Here is a 19,198-nt window from a genome sequence, read left to right as displayed (position 1 = left end):
ACATCGCTTGAAGTTTAGAATGTGATAGACCCAGAAACGAGATTTTTTGTGCCAAACTAATTTGCTAATTCCTGTCAGTTTGAAAAGGGGTTCCCGCTTCTATAAAGATCTTCATAAATTTACTTGTATCAGAATTGTTTAGAGAAATATTTATGCCCTCAAGAATTTTATTTATTTGTACCTCTTTGTTGACGATGTATGTATGCACGTTGCTTAGGAGTTACCTTAAGTTGGTATAATAACACTTTTAGTTTAGTATCTACTCTCCCACATCGGTCACGTTATTCACGTATTTTTTAAATGCAACCCTTCTTAGAATGAAGCTGCAAATCACCTTGAATCACCTTCCGCCGAGCCCTTTAGTCGAGATCTTACTGACCAGACGCTGATCGAAACGATTACAACGCTGCCACCGTCGGCCATGTGTTGAACAGAGACAAAATTGTCTCAAGGAATACGTGTTCTTTCGCGACTAGAAAAATTTAGGCCACTACGTCCTAGCGAAAGCCAATCTATTCACCTTAAAGAAAGCGTACCTTTCAGGCAAGACGAAATACAAATTAGCATTTAACAGCTTCTCAAATCGTTTATTTTAGATACCAATCAACCTATTCGCCATTTTTGCGGAGATAGTGATTCAATGGAATGCAGGAGGATTGGGTGTACAGTATTTCCGTATCATGATTGAAAAGTTCCAATCATAAATATCCTTTTGCACATTTCGGAAAACAATCCTATGAATCCCTGCTACGACTCCAATTACAGGGTTCGTCCGGAAAATAAGTGTACTTACTCCTGGGCTGGGCGCGCCTGGAGCGGCGCGCCCAGCACCGCTCTGACGGGCTGCGATTGGAGGAGGGTATGTTGGCAAGCGACGCTGAAAAAGGCAGTCGGCTCTGAGCTGTGGTGTAGTGAGGAGCTCTGTTAACGCGAACCTCCACGCTCGACCCACGTCACGGAACGCGATGCCGAAGTTTTTGGAGCAGCGTTATTCCATCAAATTTGCGGTAAAGCTTGGGAAATCGTCTACCGAAACAGTCGGTATGATTAACCAGGCTTACGGGGAGTCAGCCATGTCCAGAAACATGATCTTTCGGTGGCACAAGATGTTCGTGGAGGGCAGAGAAGAGGTCGACGACGTGTCTTCGAGAGGTTCCCGATGATGCCTTCGCGGGAGCGTTCCAGGAATGGGAACGCCGCTGGAACAAGTGTATCGACTCACAAGGGTCCTATTTTGAGGAATATTAGCTTAAGATATGTAATAATTAATAAGTAATAAATTTTTTTTCCTGAGCTCAGTACACTTATTTTCCGGACGAACCCTGTATATGGGCAATATTATAATTCCAAAAATTCAGAGAAAGTATCAAAATCCTAGAATTGGATGTAACTGTCCTAAATGAGTACAGACTTGTATTTCCCCAGAACATTTACTCCTGCTATATCTCACCCCCATCCTGATTCATCCGATTTTTCTTAAGGCTGAAGTATTTATATCCTAGTTTTAATGCGCGAGTCGTTTGGAGGGGTTAGAGGTGTGATATATGCCCACACTTGTCATTCTAGATCTCATGTCAGACAGGAAAAAGTTAATTAAATTCAACCATACCTGCCACGAGATCGTATTAGCACGTCTTTATATCTTTTTTATTATTATCGCCATCATCTTCTAAAGGTGGAGCTTTGCCGTTCTAACCGTACATCTCTCCGTATTGCTGTTCTTTTCAAATTCTAATGCGTTGCGATTCTTACAATACTTTTTATGTCATCCATTAACATATTTCTTGGCCTTTCACTTCCTTTCTTTCTCGGCACTTTCTCCAGTTTATTTCCCAGGAAGTTGTTATGCCACAGAAAATGTCCAATAAATTTGAGGCTTCCCTTCTTGATCTCTTTAATTAAAGTCCTTTTCTCTTTCTCTCAATACTTGTTTTTTGTCAATCCTTCTCCTTCTTGCCATACTTCTCCTAATCTACATTTCCATTGCTTCCAACCATCTCCAGCTCTCACAATGTCCAAGTTTTACCTCCGCTGAGCAACCTACTCCGAATAAACGTTTTTTTCAAATGTATGCTGTAATAAACGAATGAAGCAAGATCCTTTTAAAATGATTTGATACAATGGAAAAAGAGGCGAATCTCTTCAGGGGAATTTTCGCGTACTCAGCTGCTTATGCAAATTGTAAACTCTTCATTACTTAAGGCAATGGCAACAAAAAGAAGACAAGAAGCAGAAATTCCTAATTTTAGCAGTTAACTATTTTAGTATTAGGAGCAGTATAATATTATAGGTGTGCGTCCTAAATTTGAAATTCTAGCTAAGCCTAAGATTTTAAGTTACAAATTTTGCACTCCCACTATTAAATTTAAAAAGTTTTTAACATTGATTTTTATTCTTAGATTAAGGATTATTCCGCCATTCATGGAATGAAAACATATAGAACGCTGAAAAGAGTCAGCACAGAAAATAAAATTTTCCGTAGATTAAACGGTATTATTTTTTATTAATGGGATTATTCATTGCCACCAGAAAGAAAGAGAGATAGTCCAAGGTGAACATTGTGGTGATTTCAGGGCTTCCTAATATTGCGTGTCCTGATAACCGACTTTGAGGGCCTCATTCCACTCGTGAGCAGCGTGATGCTATTTGAAGCGATCGGCCTTCAGTGCCACGGGTGCGCCTAATAGGAGCACGGATATTTTCTGCCACAAAAACCTTCATCCAAATCCAGGTGATCTATGCCATGAGTCTTTGACTTTTTTTGTTACGAGAGGCGCAAAATATACACCTATAAAATAGCGTTGCTTGACAATGTTTTGTAGCTTGAAAACATTCTTCGGACAGTTTTTAAAGTTGTTTATCTCTATACAAAACTATTATAAATGGATAGCCAGGAAATATATTCCAATGATTGGAATTACTGATAATCAGCTACGATGAAATTTGAAAATATTTACGAATTATTCTATTTCATTTCTCTGGGAATATGCGAATGTAATTCAATGAATACTCTATTGACGATCGCATGGAAATGAGAGGTAACCGCGGCAACCGAACTCTTGCAAGAATAATCTTTACTCTATGAAATCCTGAACGAATTTGGGAAGAGTTGAGCAAGAAATATTGTACGCTGACATCTCTGGCCCAGCCGTCGCCATTTCCAACATAGCGAGCGATATGCCAAGAAAGAACTTAATGCCCAGACGGTGGGAAGGAGGAACAACATCTTGGAAGATTTTTTGTTTCCTCTTGTAATTAAATTTACAAAGTAAAAAATCTGTAAACTGTTCAAGAATGGGTGATGACTGCAATGTAAGAGACTGTGAGTTGGAATAATGGATTCCAAATCTCCACACTCTCCGTCCTTATGGAATACTCGGTGCATTGTTTGGACGAAGAGAATAAACGATGAAAGAAGGCACTTTGATTTCCCAGAAAGAGTGCTTTCATTACAACAATGGCTTCGTTACTGCGTAACATCTTCAGGTACAATAGAAATCTGTAATCACACATGTATACTTGTATGCTCATCCTGGGAAATAGAGGAGGGGAGGGGACGAAGAGAGAACAAACTATATAAAGGGGAGGGTAAGTGGGGGAAATACATACAAATATATATGTATATATATATATATATATATATATATGTGTGTGTGTGTGTGTGTATATATATGTATATATATACATCTACATCTATCTACATCTACATAATACCCCGCAAGCCGCCGCAAGGGCGTGTGGCGGGGGGTGTTAGGTCACCAACCGTAAAAAAGAAAAATACCACATGCAAAAAAACAACACGGAAAATTACACCCACAGCAGCGCACACACTCATGCAAAAATCCCTTCATCCAATACTCATGCAAACACATATACCGCAAAACAACTAAAAAACTGCACCCCATGATGCGGCACGAAAGCCATCCTACAACACGGAAGCCAGGACACAACAAGCAAGAAATGGAAACATCACTACCACATGAAAATGCACCACGAAACACTCTACCCCCAAAGAGTCTGTAAAAGGCAGGGAATGCGACCCAACGTTGCAGGTAGCAGGAATTTGCCCCCGCGGAGAGGGACGAGGGATTGAAAGGAAAGAGACTTAAAAACAGATGAACGGAACACGAATGAGGTCATTCGGAAAGAATGGGTTATTATAGCAAAACACATAAGGTTAGTGGAAGAGCATGCACTCAAATAGAACTAATTATTTTTTAGACGCTGAGGGTGGCAAGTGGAATTTTTGCTATCTATAACCCTGCAGTTGCTATCCCGTATTGTCCGTGGGAAGAAGGAGTCCTTGAGTCGGCTAGTTCTGGCATCTATTTCCCGAATTTTATATGCATGATCCAAGCGACCAATGTATGTAGGAGTACGAATAATTTGCGAGACCTCGGTGCTGAAACATGCGGATCTAAATTTATTTAATAATTTCAATCTTGCATTGAATCGTCTCTCAGCCAATGATTCCCACCCCAAATCCATGAGCATTTCGGTGACGCTTTGCGTTTTATCGTAGGAATTTTTTACAAAACGGGCTGCCCGGCGTTGAACCTTCTACATCTACATCTACATAATACCCCGCAAGCCGCCGCAAGGGCGGGTGGCGGGGGGTGTTAGGTCACCAACCGTAAAAACGAAAAATACCACATGCAAAAAACAACACGGAAAATTACACCCCAGCAGCGCACACACTCATGCAAAACTCCCTCCAACCAATACTCATGCAAACACATACACCGCAAAACAACAAAAAACTGCACCCCAGGATACAGCACGAAAGCCATCCTAAAACACGCAAGCCAGGACACAACAAGCAAGAATGTGAAACATCACTACCACATGAAAATGCACCACAAAACACTCAACCCCCCAAAGAGACAGTAAAAGGAAGGGAATTCGACCCAACGTTGCAGGTAGCAGGAATTTCCCCCCGCCGGGAGGGAAGAGGGACTGAAAGGGAAACTTAAAAACAGATGAACAGAACACGAATGATGTCATGCGGAAAGAATGGGTTATTATAACAAAACACATAAGGTTAGTGGAGGAGCATGCATTTAAGTAGAACTATTTATTTTTTAGACACTGAGGGTGGCAAGTGGAATTTTTACTATCTATAATCCTACAGTTGCTATCCCGTATTGTCCGTGGAAAGAAGGAGTCCTTGAGTCGGCTAGTCCTGGCATCTATTTCCCGAATTTTATATGCATGATCCAAGCGACCAATGTATGTAGGAGTACGAATAATCTGCGAGACCTCGGTGCTGAAACATGCGGATCTAAATTTATTTAATAATTTCAGTCTTGCATTGAATCGTCTCTCTTCTAATGATTCCCACCCCAAATCCATGAGCATTTCGGTGACGCTTTGCGTTTTATCGTAGGAATTTTTTACAAAACGGGCTGCCCGGCGTTGAACCTTCTCAATTTCCCGAATGAGACCTTTTTCACTCGGGTCCCACACGCTGCATGCGTATTCTAAATGAGGCCTTACAAGAGCGTGGTAACAACGTTCCTTGACCTTTGAGTCACTTTTGCCGACAATGCGTCTAATGAATCCCAATTTACGTGTAAACTTGTGAATTTGATCGTTGAGGGTGTGAAGTGTTTTCAAATCTGAGTCTGGAGGTCTGTAGAAAGAGCATAAATTTATGTTGGGTTGATTGGTCCGTAGTAAGGTGCACCAAACACTTTCTATGTTATTATTTTCAAATGAAACTTGCCTGCTTTCAAAATGACTTTTAACTGCCACGAAAACCCCTCCTCCGGGTCTTGTATCTCTATCGTGTCGGTAAACTTTGAAATCTATTGGGAAAATTTCTTGGTCATTAATATCATTGCACAGCCAACTCTCTGTGCCTAATACTATATCAGCGGAATGAGTTTGGATTATGTGTTCTAGATCCGCTGATTTGTTCTTGAGGCTTCTGCAATTTATAACAAGTATAGTTAAATTATTTTGATGTTGAATAACGTCCTTATTAGTGCCTGACTGTAATTTAGGACGCCTTTGTGGGGAAGTGCGTGTCACATGTCTTTCTAAATCATTACCAGTGTTGTCAATGACTTTTATATTTTTATTAATAATATTATACGCGCTATCCCCAGATGTTATTGACCCACTAAGTGACCTGCCCTCTATCCTAAAAAAGGCCTACAGTGGTCGAGTATCCTATCCGCTACCTTACTCGCCGCTTCCGCCGTGTAATGGACCCCAGATCGGTTAAGGGGAGTCCTGCAAGATCGGAGGGTTTGTCTGAGGTCGACGAAGGAGGCTCCTATGTCCGAGCAAAATCTCGATAGTCTCTGGTTTATGCCTTCCACTCGGCTCCAAACCAGAGACCCGCGATCCTCCCTCGGAACGATGCTGCAGACCGTTAGTCCCAGCCGAACCCCCTCGACGCCCTGGACGCGCTTCACCTCGGAGCTCAGTTCCCTAAGGGAACGGAGGACCTCCTCGGATCCACGGTCCGTGACGTCGTTGGTGCCCACATGGGCCACGACCTGCAGCCTAGAGCACTTCGTGCCTTTGACCGCCGCCTCGATCGCCTTCGTCACCTGAGGAACTCCTCCGCCTGGTATACACCAGGCGGTCACCCGTTGATCGGCGCCTACGCGGCGCGCCCTTTCCCTCAATGGGACCATTACACGACGGACATTCGAGCTACCTATTACTACAATTCCCTCCCTTCCCGTTCCCTGACGTCTTACCCTAGGCAGTGCCCTCGGAGTAGGGGTAGGGGCTGCAGGTACGGTGGTGCTGTCATCCGACAACACCTGGTACCTGTTGGAGACGGGGATGGTATCTGCCTCCGCAGAGTCCAATCCACGCCGCAGCGTTACCTTCCCCTTGCCCCGAGAGACAACCCTCCAATCGTCTGACCTACGGACGTGAGACACTCCCTCGTTGGGAGATGGGACACGGGGTAGGTCTCTAATCGCCCAGCCACGTGTAGCATTCGGACGAATCCGTGCACCCATATGGGCGTGGCGGGTTTTCGTATTCCCACCCCGAGCACCATCTCTCCTGAGGGGAGTCCTCCGGCCAGCGATCTCCGATCGAAGCTCCCGCACCATTCTCTCCAGCATGACAATACGGGCCCTTAAAGCCGCGCATTCGCCAGTGCCTTCGAGCATGGCAACAGGGGACCTAGATGAAGCCATCCTAATTAAACTACTGAGTTCCCAACAAAAGCTAACCTGTATACACTATGCTAAAATTTCTAAGAGGGGTTAGTTAAATTTAGCTCAATCAATAAGTTACGCTTTGTAAGTAAGTAAAGAAAGGAAAGAAAAAAGATGGTAAAGAAAATAAAACACTCACCGATAACCAATTAGATTCGACGGACAAAAACCACCGCAAGCCACTAAGAGTACCCACAAGGAATACTACCAAACTATTAAAAACTAATAACAAACGGCATAAAAACTAAATAAACTAACTATTTCACAAAATTAAAGCTAACACTAAACTACACTTCACTAGGGAAGAACAAACACAGAAGTAACAGCAGGCACGCAGGTAGTCTCAGGTAGGGTCGAACCGGTTCTAGGGAGCGAGCTCGAGCACATCTGTTCTCGGCAGAAGCCAAAACTATTATGAAATTTTCCTGAACCTTCTCAATTTCCCGAATGAGGCCTTTTTCACTCGGATCCCACACGCTGCATGCGTATTCTAAATGAGGCCTTACAAGAGCGTGGTAACAACGTTCCTTGACCTTCGAGTCACTTTTGCCAACAATGCGTCTAATGAATCCCAATCTTTTATATGCTTGACCGCAGACTTTACGTATGTGAGTCCCCCAAGTTAAGTCTTTTGTGAATGTGACACCTAGGTATTTTACCGTATCAACTACTGCCAGGTCACCTCCAGCTAATTTGTAAGCAAATCCCGTTGATCTTTTAAAGAAATTTACCACTGAACATTTATTATAATTTAGAGTCAATCCCCAGTTAGAACACCATTTAGTAATGCAACCTAAATCCTGCTCTAGAATAAAACGATCCTCATCCCCAGATATCTCCCGATAGATCACCGTGTCATCCGCGAACATCCTAATTTTACTTTTCACTTCGCGGTTCAAATCGTTAACAAAAATCAAGAAAAGCAACGGCCCGATCACACTTCCCTGAGGTACCCCCGACGTGACTCGAACGCTGTGGGAACTAGCGCCATCAAGGACTACCCTCTGTTCCCGCTCTGAAAGAAAATCTTTAACCCAACTTATGGCGCCCTTGTTTATACCCGCGACCTTTAATTTATGAATGAGTTTACCATGTGGGACCTTATCAAATGCCTTTTGAAAATCTAAGAAGATGGCATCCACTTGCCTACCTCTCTCACCCGATAAAAGTAAATCATGTGTAAATAATCCTAATTGGGTTTCGCAGGACCGGGTTTTCCTGAATCCGTGTTGATTGTCACTTAAAAAGTTAATATTGTCAAGGTGTCTCATTATTGAACTGACAATTATGTGCTCTAAGATTTTGCAACAGATAGAAGTGAGAGATATAGGTCTGTAATTACTGGGATCCTCCCTGTCACCACCTTTAAAAATAGGCGTTATTTGCGCGGTTTTCCAAATCTTAGGTACTTTGCACTCCTTGAGGGATTTTTTAAATATAAACTCAAGGTACGGGGCAATGTTTGGAGCTAAATGTTTTATCACCCTAGCTGGTATATTTTCGGGACCCGGGGATTTGTTGGGTTTAATCTCGTTAAGCAATTTTAGAATTCCTTGTTGGTCCACTGTTATTTTTTCCATGGGTGGAGTATGTATTGTTTCTTGGAGATGTGCGGTGGCAACATCATTCGAGAAAACGCTTTGGAAGAATGAATTTAGGATGTTAGCTTTACCCTCACTGTCTGTATGAATTATATTGCTACAATCCCTTAAGCAAGCCACGGTTTGTTTACTCCCATTTACTTCCCTAACATATGACCAGAAAGCTTTGGGGTCAGTGTCCAAGTGCTCGCAAAGAACTTTGCGTTTAAAGTCCAGTAAGGCGCTACGTAATTGTGTTTTGGTTTCAATTTTAGAGGATCTATATGTGTCCCATAATTGTTTATTCTCAGGGGATGATGTGTTCACGCCTGCCCTCTTTACCCTAGAGTGTAGCATTCTCTGCTTTCGAAGGGCTTTTCTAACGTCTTTATTGTACCACCTGGGGTCGCGATTTGCTTTAACGTATTTTATAGGTATGAAATCTACGATTCCTTTTTGCATGATATTGACAAATTCTGTCCAAGTTTCTTCCACGTTGACATGACTTAAGCGGGTTTTGAACTCGGGTAGTGAAGAGTTTAATTGATTGGCAAAAGATTCAGTCTGCTTTATGGTAATTATAAATTTTTCTTTTTGGTTTAACAATCATTTTTATTTCTATGTCCAAGTGGACATTAATTGCTTTATGGTCACTCAAGCCCTCATCAGTTGATACACTAATAATACGTTCAGGCGTGTTTGTAAGAAATAGTCCCAATATGTTCTTTCCACGGGTGGGCATGCGTACTGCTTGATGGAGGGAGTTTCTTTGAACCAATTTTATCATGGAATTGCAAGATTCGCGATCGCGGGTCCCAGATTTAACGATATTGTTGTCCCAATCTATACCAGGGAGATTAAAGTCGCCACCAATTATGTTTATGCTGTTATTATATTTACGTGTAAAATTGTAAATTTGATCGTTGAGGGTGTGAAGTGTTTTCAAATCTGAGTCTGGAGGTCTGTAGAAAGAGCATAAATTTATGTTGGGTTGATTGGTCCGTATTAAGGTGCACCAAACACTTTCTATGTTATTATTTTCAAATGAAACTTGCCTGCTTTCAAAATGACTTTTAACTGCCACGAAAACCCCTCCTCCGGGTCTTGTATCTCTATCGTATCGGTAAACTTTGAAATCTATTGGGAAAATTTCTTGGTCGTTTATGTCATTGCACAGCCAACTCTCTGTGCCTAATACTATATCAGCGGAATGAGTTTGGATTATGTGTTCTAGATCCGCTGATTTGTTCTTGAGGCTTCTGCAATTTATAACAAGTATAGTTAAATTATTTTGATGTTGAATAACGTCCTTATTTGTGCCTGACTGTAGTTTAGGACGCCTTTGTGGGGAAGTGCGTGTCACAATTCTTTCTAAATCAATGCCAGTGTTGTCGGTGACTTTTATATTTTTATTTATAATATTATACGCCCTATCCCCAGATGTTACTGATCCACTAAGTGACCTGCCCTTTATCCTAAAAAAGGCCTACAGTGGTCGAGTATCCTATCCGCCACCTTACTCGCCGCTTCCGCCGTGTAATGGACCCCAGATCGGTTAAGGGGAGTCCTGCAAGATCGGAGGGTTGGTCTCAGGTCGACGAAGGAGGCTCCTATGTCCGAGCAGAATCTCGATAGTCTCTGGTTTATGCCTTCCACTCGGCTCCAAACCAGAGACCCGCGATCCTCCCTCGGAACGATGCTGCAGACCGTTAGTCCCAGCCGAACCCCCTCGACGCCCTGGACGCGCTTCACCTCGGAGCTCAGTTCCCTAAGGGAACGGAGGACCTCCTCGGATCCACGGTCCGTGACGTCGTTGGTGCCCACATGGGCCACGACCTGCAGCCTAGAGCACTTCGTGCCTTTGACCGCCGCCTCGATCGCCTTCGTCACCTGAGGGACTCCTCCGCCTGGTATACACCAGGCGGTCACCCGTTGATCGGCGCCTACGCGGCGCGCCCTTTCCCTCAATGGAACCATTACACGACGGACATTCGAGCTACCTATTACTACAATTCCCTCCCTTCCCGTTCCCTGACGTCTTACCCTAGGCAGTGCCCTCGGAGTAGGGATAGGGGCTGCAGGTACGGTGGTGCTGTCATCCGACAGCACCTGGTACCTGTTGGAGACGGGGATGGTATCTGCCTCCGCAGAGTCCAATCCACGCCGCAGCGTTACCTTCCCCTTGCCCCGAGAGACGACCCTCCAATCGTCCGACCTACGGACGTGAGACACTCCCTCGTTGGGAGATGGGACACGGGGTAAGTCTCTAATCGCCCAGCCACGTGTTGCATTCGGACGAATCCGTGCACCCATATGGGCGTGGCGGGTTTTCGTATTCCCACCCCGAGCACCATCTCTCCTGAGGGGAGTCCTCCGGCCAGCGATCTCCGATCGAAGCTCCCGCACCATTCTCTCCAGCATGACAATACGGGCCCTTAAAGCCGCGCATTCGCCAGTGCCTTCGAGCATGGCAACAGGGGACCTAGATGAAGCCATCCTAATTAAACTACTGAGTTCCCAACAAAAGCTAACCTGTATACACTATGCTAAAATTTCTAAGAGGGGTTAGTTAAATTTAGCTCAATCAATAAGTTACGCTTTGTAAGTAAGTAAAGAAAGGAAAGAAAAAAGATGGTAAAGAAAATAAAACACTCACCGATAACCAATTAGATTCGACGGACAAAAACCACCGCAAGCCACTAAGAGTACCCACAAGGAATACTACCAAACTATTAAAAACTAATAACAAACGGCACAAAAACTAAATAAACTAACTATTTCACAAAATTAAAGCTAACACTAAACTACACTTCACTAGGGAAGAACAAACAGAGAGGTACAGAAGTATGTGTGTGTGTGTGTGTGTGTATATATATATGTATATATATATATATATATATATATATATATATATATATATATATATATATATATATATATATATATGTGTGTGCGGGTGGGGAATGGGGAGTCCGGTTGGGCAATGTTAGGAAGAGACGTAAGGCAGGGTTGCCCATTATCACCGTTGCTGTTCAACCTGTATGCAGAGGAAATAATTAAAGAGGCATGGGAAGAACTCGAGGTAGGAATGAAAGTGGGTGGGGAATTCTTAAAATCAGTTAGGTTTGCTGATGATCAAGTTTCAGTTTGTCAGTCAGCCCAGGGGTTGCAAGCATTGCTGAGTGAATTGGAAATTCAGTGCGGGAGGTATGGGATGAAAATCAATATTAATAAAACAAAGGTTATGCGATTTTCTAGAAAGAAAAAGGTTAAGCTAAACATTAGAATAGGAGGGCAAAAACTAGAGCAGGTAGAACAGTTTACGTATCTCGGTAGTGTTTTGGACCAACACGGTCAAAGTAGTAGGGACGTAAGGAGAACAAATGCGCTAGGCAAAGAGGCTTTCACAAGGAGGAGGGAGCTGATGACAGGGACGTTGAGTAAGGATATTAAGGGGGTATTGACCGGCAGTAAGATGTTGAAGACTGTAATAGAGGGGAGAATATTAGGCAAACGAGGAAAGGGAAGGAGCAGGATAGGGATGTTGGACGAGATGAAGGGAGGAAGAAAGTACTCAGAGATGAAGAGGGATCTGATGTAGAGTAGGATACCGGATTTTGTATTTTGTTAGAAATTACAAATTATTTATTTAACAGCTGTGTCCATCCAAAAACCTACCTTAACCGGTAGATTACCAATAATAATAATAGTAATAATAATAATAATAATAATAATAATAATAATAATAATAATAATAATAATAATAATAATAATAATAATAATAATAATAATAATAATAATAATAATAATAATAATAATAATAATAATAATAATAATAATAATAATAATAATAATAATAATAATAATAATAATAATAATAATAATAATAATAATAATAATAATAATAATAATAATAATAATAATAATAATAATAATAATAATAATATATAATTTAAACGGAGAAGCGAGATACCAAACACACACAAATGAAACTCACGCGTATTCCGAATTTCAGCGAACCGCCACATGCGTTGGGGAAGGAGGGTGAGGCACGCCCTGGAATGAAAGGGTGACGCGATTCGTGTCCGGAACACCGAGTTTCCATTTCACAGCGCTTCTATGCGAAAGTGATCAAGAAATAATCCGTGGACTTCTATTGAAGATATTAACGCCAGCTTTTCATTTGAGGCTAATAAATACTTCTCACAAATTTTAAGGTATTTTGTTAGATAAAAAATAAGCCTTGAGCTAGAAACATTTACTTATTTATTCACTTAATCCGTGACGCAAGAAATATCCTCAAATTAATGTTGCAGTTGCATGATTTTTATCCTCGTATGCGTAATTAGGAATCAATAAATCTATTACACGAATTTCAGTAAACCCACATTCAAGGGATTATGTGGACAAACTAAAAAAATAAGATTTATTGGAAGAGTACAGAGTAAATGAAATGAAATGTCCAAGAGAATGGTTAACTGGCGTTGGTTAGGCCTCATATAGAATATTCTGCTAGTATGTGAATCCTCATGAAGTTGAATTATTGCCGGACTAAATCGCACGCATCGTACAGGAGCTAGATTGGTAAAACGTTGTTATGATAAACTTAGTAGCGTATTCAAAATATTAGAGTAGCTAGGCTGGGAATTTCTTCGTGATATAATGACTCCGGTGAAAGTAATATTCCTGTTAATGCATAATTCCTAAATTTTAAAAAAGTTTTCGATAAAGTCCCTCATTGCAATTTACTCACGAAGTTGCAAAGTTATGGAATACACGAGGGTATTATATGCTGGATTAAACAATTCTTAAGAGATCGTGTTCAAACAGTCGTCCTAGATGGTGTATCATCCGATATTGTCAAGGCACGTCGGGTGTACCACAAGGAAGTGTTATAGGCCCCTTCTTGTACCTTATTTACATAAATGACCTCAGTACCGTGGTTCATGGCTCCGTCTGTTAGCCGACGACGCAGTAATTATGGGGACATTCGAAGTCAAGAAGACAGCGTCGCGTCAGCTAACGACTTAGATGCAATTCAGACTTGTTGCAAAACATGGCAATTGGAACTAAATTTGGAAAAATGCGTAGCAATACATTTTTGAGAAAGAAGTAATTCCCTCCCATTTGGTTACAAAGTGAAACAAACAGAAATCGCGAGGGTAGATTCCTTTAAATACTTGGGTGTAATAATTACTCACGATCTGTCCTAGGGGAAAGCACATACGGGAAATATGCGGTCGTGCTAATAAAAAATTGGGATTTGTGAAAAGAGTGCTGGGTAAATGTGACGAAAAAGTTAAGGAACGATGTTTCCTTGCCCTAGTCAGGCCCCACCTAGAGTATCCTGCCAGTATATTGAATGCTCAGAATATAAATTTGATTTCGTAATGAGCTCGAGTTCAGCGGAGGGAGGCTACGTTTGTTAAACATTGTTATGACCAACGCAGTAGCGTAACTACTCTGCTAGAAAATTGCGGCTGGGATTCCCTTACACAGCGTCGTTAAAAATATAGACTGAACTTATTAAAAACATTTAAATATGGGTCCTTTTTCGATGACGTCAAGAACATAATACGAACCCCAACGTATTACGGGCGGAGGGATCACAAATATAAGATTAGAGAGATAGACCGCAAGACTGACAGGTTTAAATGGTCATTTTTTCCAAGAACAATAAGAGACCAGAATGCTTGTGATTGAAATTCCCCTGGTGTCAGTTCAACACAATAAGTATTAACCTACAAGGTAAGTAATGCGCTTGGTTATATATAAATAAATAAATATGTATATTTTTTTTTTTGTAGGTTCCCCCCACCTTCCCCCACCCGCTTGAAAACCCCAACCCTCTCATCCTTTACGCTTTCCTGGTGCTGCACCCCCCGCCACACACATTTTTGGTGGCTCACAGGGTATTGATGTAGTTGTAGATGAATCACTCACGGAGCGAATATTAAATTACAAGTTGAAACTCCTGCATAAATCGGAGGGACGCCTCTTTAGCAGTGATATTAAAATGTATTATTACCTTCATCGTACTACGGTAAGGGAGATCATATCAATATAATTAGAGAGATTAAGTGCAAAAACAGATGGGTTTAAGTTGTCCTTTTTCCAACGAACGACATAGGTTCGGAATGAAATAGCATCCGTCCGAACGGGCTAAGAGGGAAAGGTTGTTTGAGCCAATGGTTTTCTGTTGTGTAATCGCCCTCATCCACCCACCTCAAAGGTGACTCGCAGGGTACTAAATAAAACTTAAACTAAATTCACCCCTCGCATAATCTGGTGCAAATAGTCTTTTAATCGCGAATTTGAAGAAAGATGGGCAGTTTCTTTCATAAGAAGCTCATTTAAAACGTGTACTCGCAAAGATTTAAAATAATTGCGTATTCCTTAAATGCATCTGTTTACTTCCGAATGTGGAAATCGACCTCTGGACCTTCGTCTCGGACGCTATGATTCCTCCGCAGTCAAGGAGATGGGGCTTCTCGATATCTTGGATTTGACTCTCAGTCATTCCAACACGCTAACCATACCATGAATTATATAACTGAGATTCATAGCTTAAAAACATTCAATTTGAACTTATAATCGTAACCAAGAGTTTCCTTGCGGTTCACAATGGGGGCATTGATACAATGATCCTGAAAGATGCAATACATAATCTGAAAATAATTTGAGGAGAATGATTTATACACTGAAATTGTAGCAGTGAATTGCATAATAGCGGATGACTCCATTAAAAGATAATGTTGCGACATCTCCCGCAGTTTCTTGGAATTTTTCTAAGGTATACTTGTAAACAGCATAAGTGTTTAAAAGTTCGCTTTAACCTCGTGGACTTTGGTGCGTCGCCCACGACTACGCATGCTTGTGACATGGTATGTTCGGGATTTCTTCACAGCATCTTGTTCCTTTTGAGCCCCCAAAATTACGAAGTTCATGAGGACGCCTCGATAGCTTAACTGGCTAAAGCACTTGACCGGGCATTGAGGCATCCGGTACGAATCCCGATCACGGCCAATGATTTTTACATTCTGAAATTGCTGCATTGAAATGCACACTTAGCAGATGACTCCGTTAAAACTTACATTTTCGGCATCTCCCGCAGTTTTTTGGCATTTCAATAATACGGTACTAAGCAATTTCAATAGCATGGGAGCCACTTAAGTCTGGCGAGAGAAAAAATGTTATCACTTTAATTTTCCAGAGTTTTGCCAACTTTAGTGTGAGTTGTCATTTTTATTCACGGGATGGACTATTACTAGGACAACGATGAAGAAATACGGTTATCAGATTCCATTTTATGCCTAATGTGGCAGTCTAGGGACCGGAAATCTTTCGGAAAGGACGAATAGCAAAGTGGAAGATCTGAGAAAGGAGCTGCTAATCTCAGTCATCGCGTAAGAGTTCATTCCCTTTCATCGGAGCCGTCGGTCGGCAATGGAGATGGATGCCGCCCAGACACGAGTGGGAGTCCGAGCCTGGGCGTGGGGGTGAGGCCCACACGGGCCAAGAAGGGGTCTCCGATGAATGGAATAAGATTGGAGCGCCGAATTAGCATTTCTTCTCCTCGGGAGGAGAGGGCGTCACCCCGCAATTGTCGCCTTCGCACCATAACCTTCTCCTGATGCAAATGCTCGCTTGGTCCCCTGCCAATGGCGTCTCTCGCGGAGGCAGGGCCCTGGCAAGGGGGGCGGGAATGGAGGCCCTGTCTATCCTTGAGGCGCGTGCTCGCTCGTGCGTTTGAGGGGGCAGGAGGGGCGTGGCGGGACTTGCCGACTTTCTTGGGAGGACGGAATGGTTGGGGAGGCAACTCTCATCAGCATAAGTCACCGAGAAGAGGCAAAAAAGCAGTGGTGCGTGCCTTCTGGCGAGGGCGTCCGTAACCTTGTCCCGAATATGCACGGGGACGCATTATAGACGGACATCAATTGTTGCGTGTCTCGCAAATTACGGAAATTAATTGCTTTAGATTGTCTTTTGTCGCCATCCATCATCCGAAGAAAGAAAAAGTAATAATGCGAAGAGCGGCCGAGGCCACTCCCCACCGGACAGTTTATTGTAGATTAAGTAATGCGGGTCATTGTCTTTGTTGAAGCAATTTGATGATTAAACAAAATGCACATTCAATAAATTATTCCTCTTCCACCGACGGATTAAGACTGAAAACTTAGTGAACATCAATCGTCAAGTTCTTTTTAATTATTAAGAAAAACAATCACAGTTTGGCGAAAAATGGAATTCTTAAATGTCTTCAATTAGGAGTCTATGGTGTCGAATTAAGGCAACGAAAAACTACTACGACGTCAAGCGCATAAAAGGATCGATGTGAAAGAAGAAACTATTGGTAATCCATATAACATTGATGCAACGCAACCAAACTAAAAAACAATCCTGAAAAGTATGTGACAGTATTCTATGGAGATTCTTTGGAAATGAACGTTTCTGAAGTATGACCAAAATAGCCAGGAAGGGCGGATGTAGAACAGATTGAGTGGAGACGGAACGTTTAAGACAGCTCTTCCACAGCACGATGATAGAGGGAAGTATGCTAGGCAAGCGATGATATAAGGAGAGGTATGGATGAGGAATGTTGGATGGAATGAACTAAGAAAGGTAGTGATAGGGGTTCGTAATGTGCTGTCAGATGACGTCTCATTAGGTGAGACTTAAAAAATGTAGCGGTGGATAGTCAATGTATCCAGCCGAATCCCACGTTGACCGGTATATTACTTTTGATAGTGAACAAAACAATTTGGTCCGAACTGTTTCAGTTTAATAATTTGGGAACAAAAGAGCATCAACCGCATTTTAAGTTCTTCATTCGCCTTTGGATCATATTCACTTAGTCCAAAAATGAGCGTCGGAATCATGCCAGAATGAAAATACAAAATTGTAATGCGCAAGAAATATGGCATACGTAAAGTAACATGGCGTTATTCTCTCTGGAATTTTAACCTATACAAAAGCGACCACATTTAAGGCTTTCATTTGAAACATTAACGTAAACCGAGGACAAACATGTGTTCACACAAGAAAAGTTTCAGAACTTGGTACCTGGGCACGAGGCAATTACGAGTTAGTTTTTTCCCCGTACTTGTAAAGAAAATATTCAGGGAATAAGTTAGAACTAAGGCTAAAGCAATCCAGCACAACTTTTTAGGCAAAACATTTTTAGAAACTAGATAGCAATACCTATGACTGAACAAACCGTAGAGCCTCTGCCTTAACTTTGTGCAAACATTCTATATTTGAGATAAATGATAATTAACATTATTATACTATACATGCTTATTAATCTACAAGATCTGTCCCAAATGTAGTAGGACTTATTTTTTTCCCGATAGACAAAAAGGACGGGCGGCGTTTTCTCTGGCTGGGTTCGAGGGAGGATAGTCTCAGGAAAGGCCGGAGGCTGGTGGTAGTTAACTCCCAGCCTTTGCGGAGTGCGGATCGTTCGTTTGCGAAACCTCTATATTGCGAAATTGGGTAAAACGGGGAAAGGGAATCATTACATGCTCAAAGCATCTTATGGTGATACTGTCATGGGTAGATCGGGTGTTGTTGAGAGGCGGTGGAGAGTTTCGGGAGAGAAGAGAAGATTTTAAAGACGCCGGGAGTACAGGGCGCCCTTCGACCTCACAAAGTGACGAAAATCTTGCAAGAGTGGACATTTTGTTGGACCGGGATCGCAGGTTTAAGTCTTCGCATGGTTTCTGCTGAACTGGGCATCCATAAAAGTGATGTGCATACACTTGTGACCGAAAACATTGGCATGAGAAAGGTGTATGCGAAGTTGGTGCCGCGAGTGCCCTCCGACCAACAAAAGGAAAACTCGCACGCGGATCTGTCAAGAGCTTCTCGACAATCGGAATGAGGATCAATTTTTTTTATAAAATACCCCGCAAGACTTTTTCCTCTTCCCCCGCTTCAAATCCGTGCTGAAAGGATGTCACTGCGGGCCAGTGGAAGCGTTACAACAGACCGTGACGAGGGTGCTTAGCAGCATTCCGGGCGCCGCTTTCCAAAAGACGTAACAGGCTTGGAGAACCCGCTGGCAGTGGAGTGTGGACGCACAAGGGTACCACTTCGAAGACTTCTGAGTAAATGCATCAATCCATTTAGCCGTACTACTTTTGGGGCAGACCTTGCATAGCGGAAATCACAATTTTTTGATTATTATTTCTCTCTTATAAATAATGACCCGGAAGAACTGATGCCAGATAGAAAAGCCGTGGAAGAGAAACCGAAGCGGGAATTTTAGCTGGATGCTGGCTATAAATCAGGACGTAGTACTTAGATGCCAATAAAAAAAATAGCAACGTAAAATGTGAAAAAAACCCAACGAAGCAAATTATGGACCATATTTATGCCATGAATGGTTTACGAGTATTCAAAGAAGTATTTTTCCTGAGCCTATGAACA

The sequence above is a fragment of the Hetaerina americana genome, unplaced genomic scaffold (genome assembly GCF_022747635.1).
Source record: "Hetaerina americana unplaced genomic scaffold, ioHetAmer1.1.p SCAF_20, whole genome shotgun sequence".
NCBI classification, from domain to species: domain Eukaryota; kingdom Metazoa; phylum Arthropoda; class Insecta; order Odonata; family Calopterygidae; genus Hetaerina; species Hetaerina americana.
Note: the sequence above shows the minus strand (reverse complement) of the source record.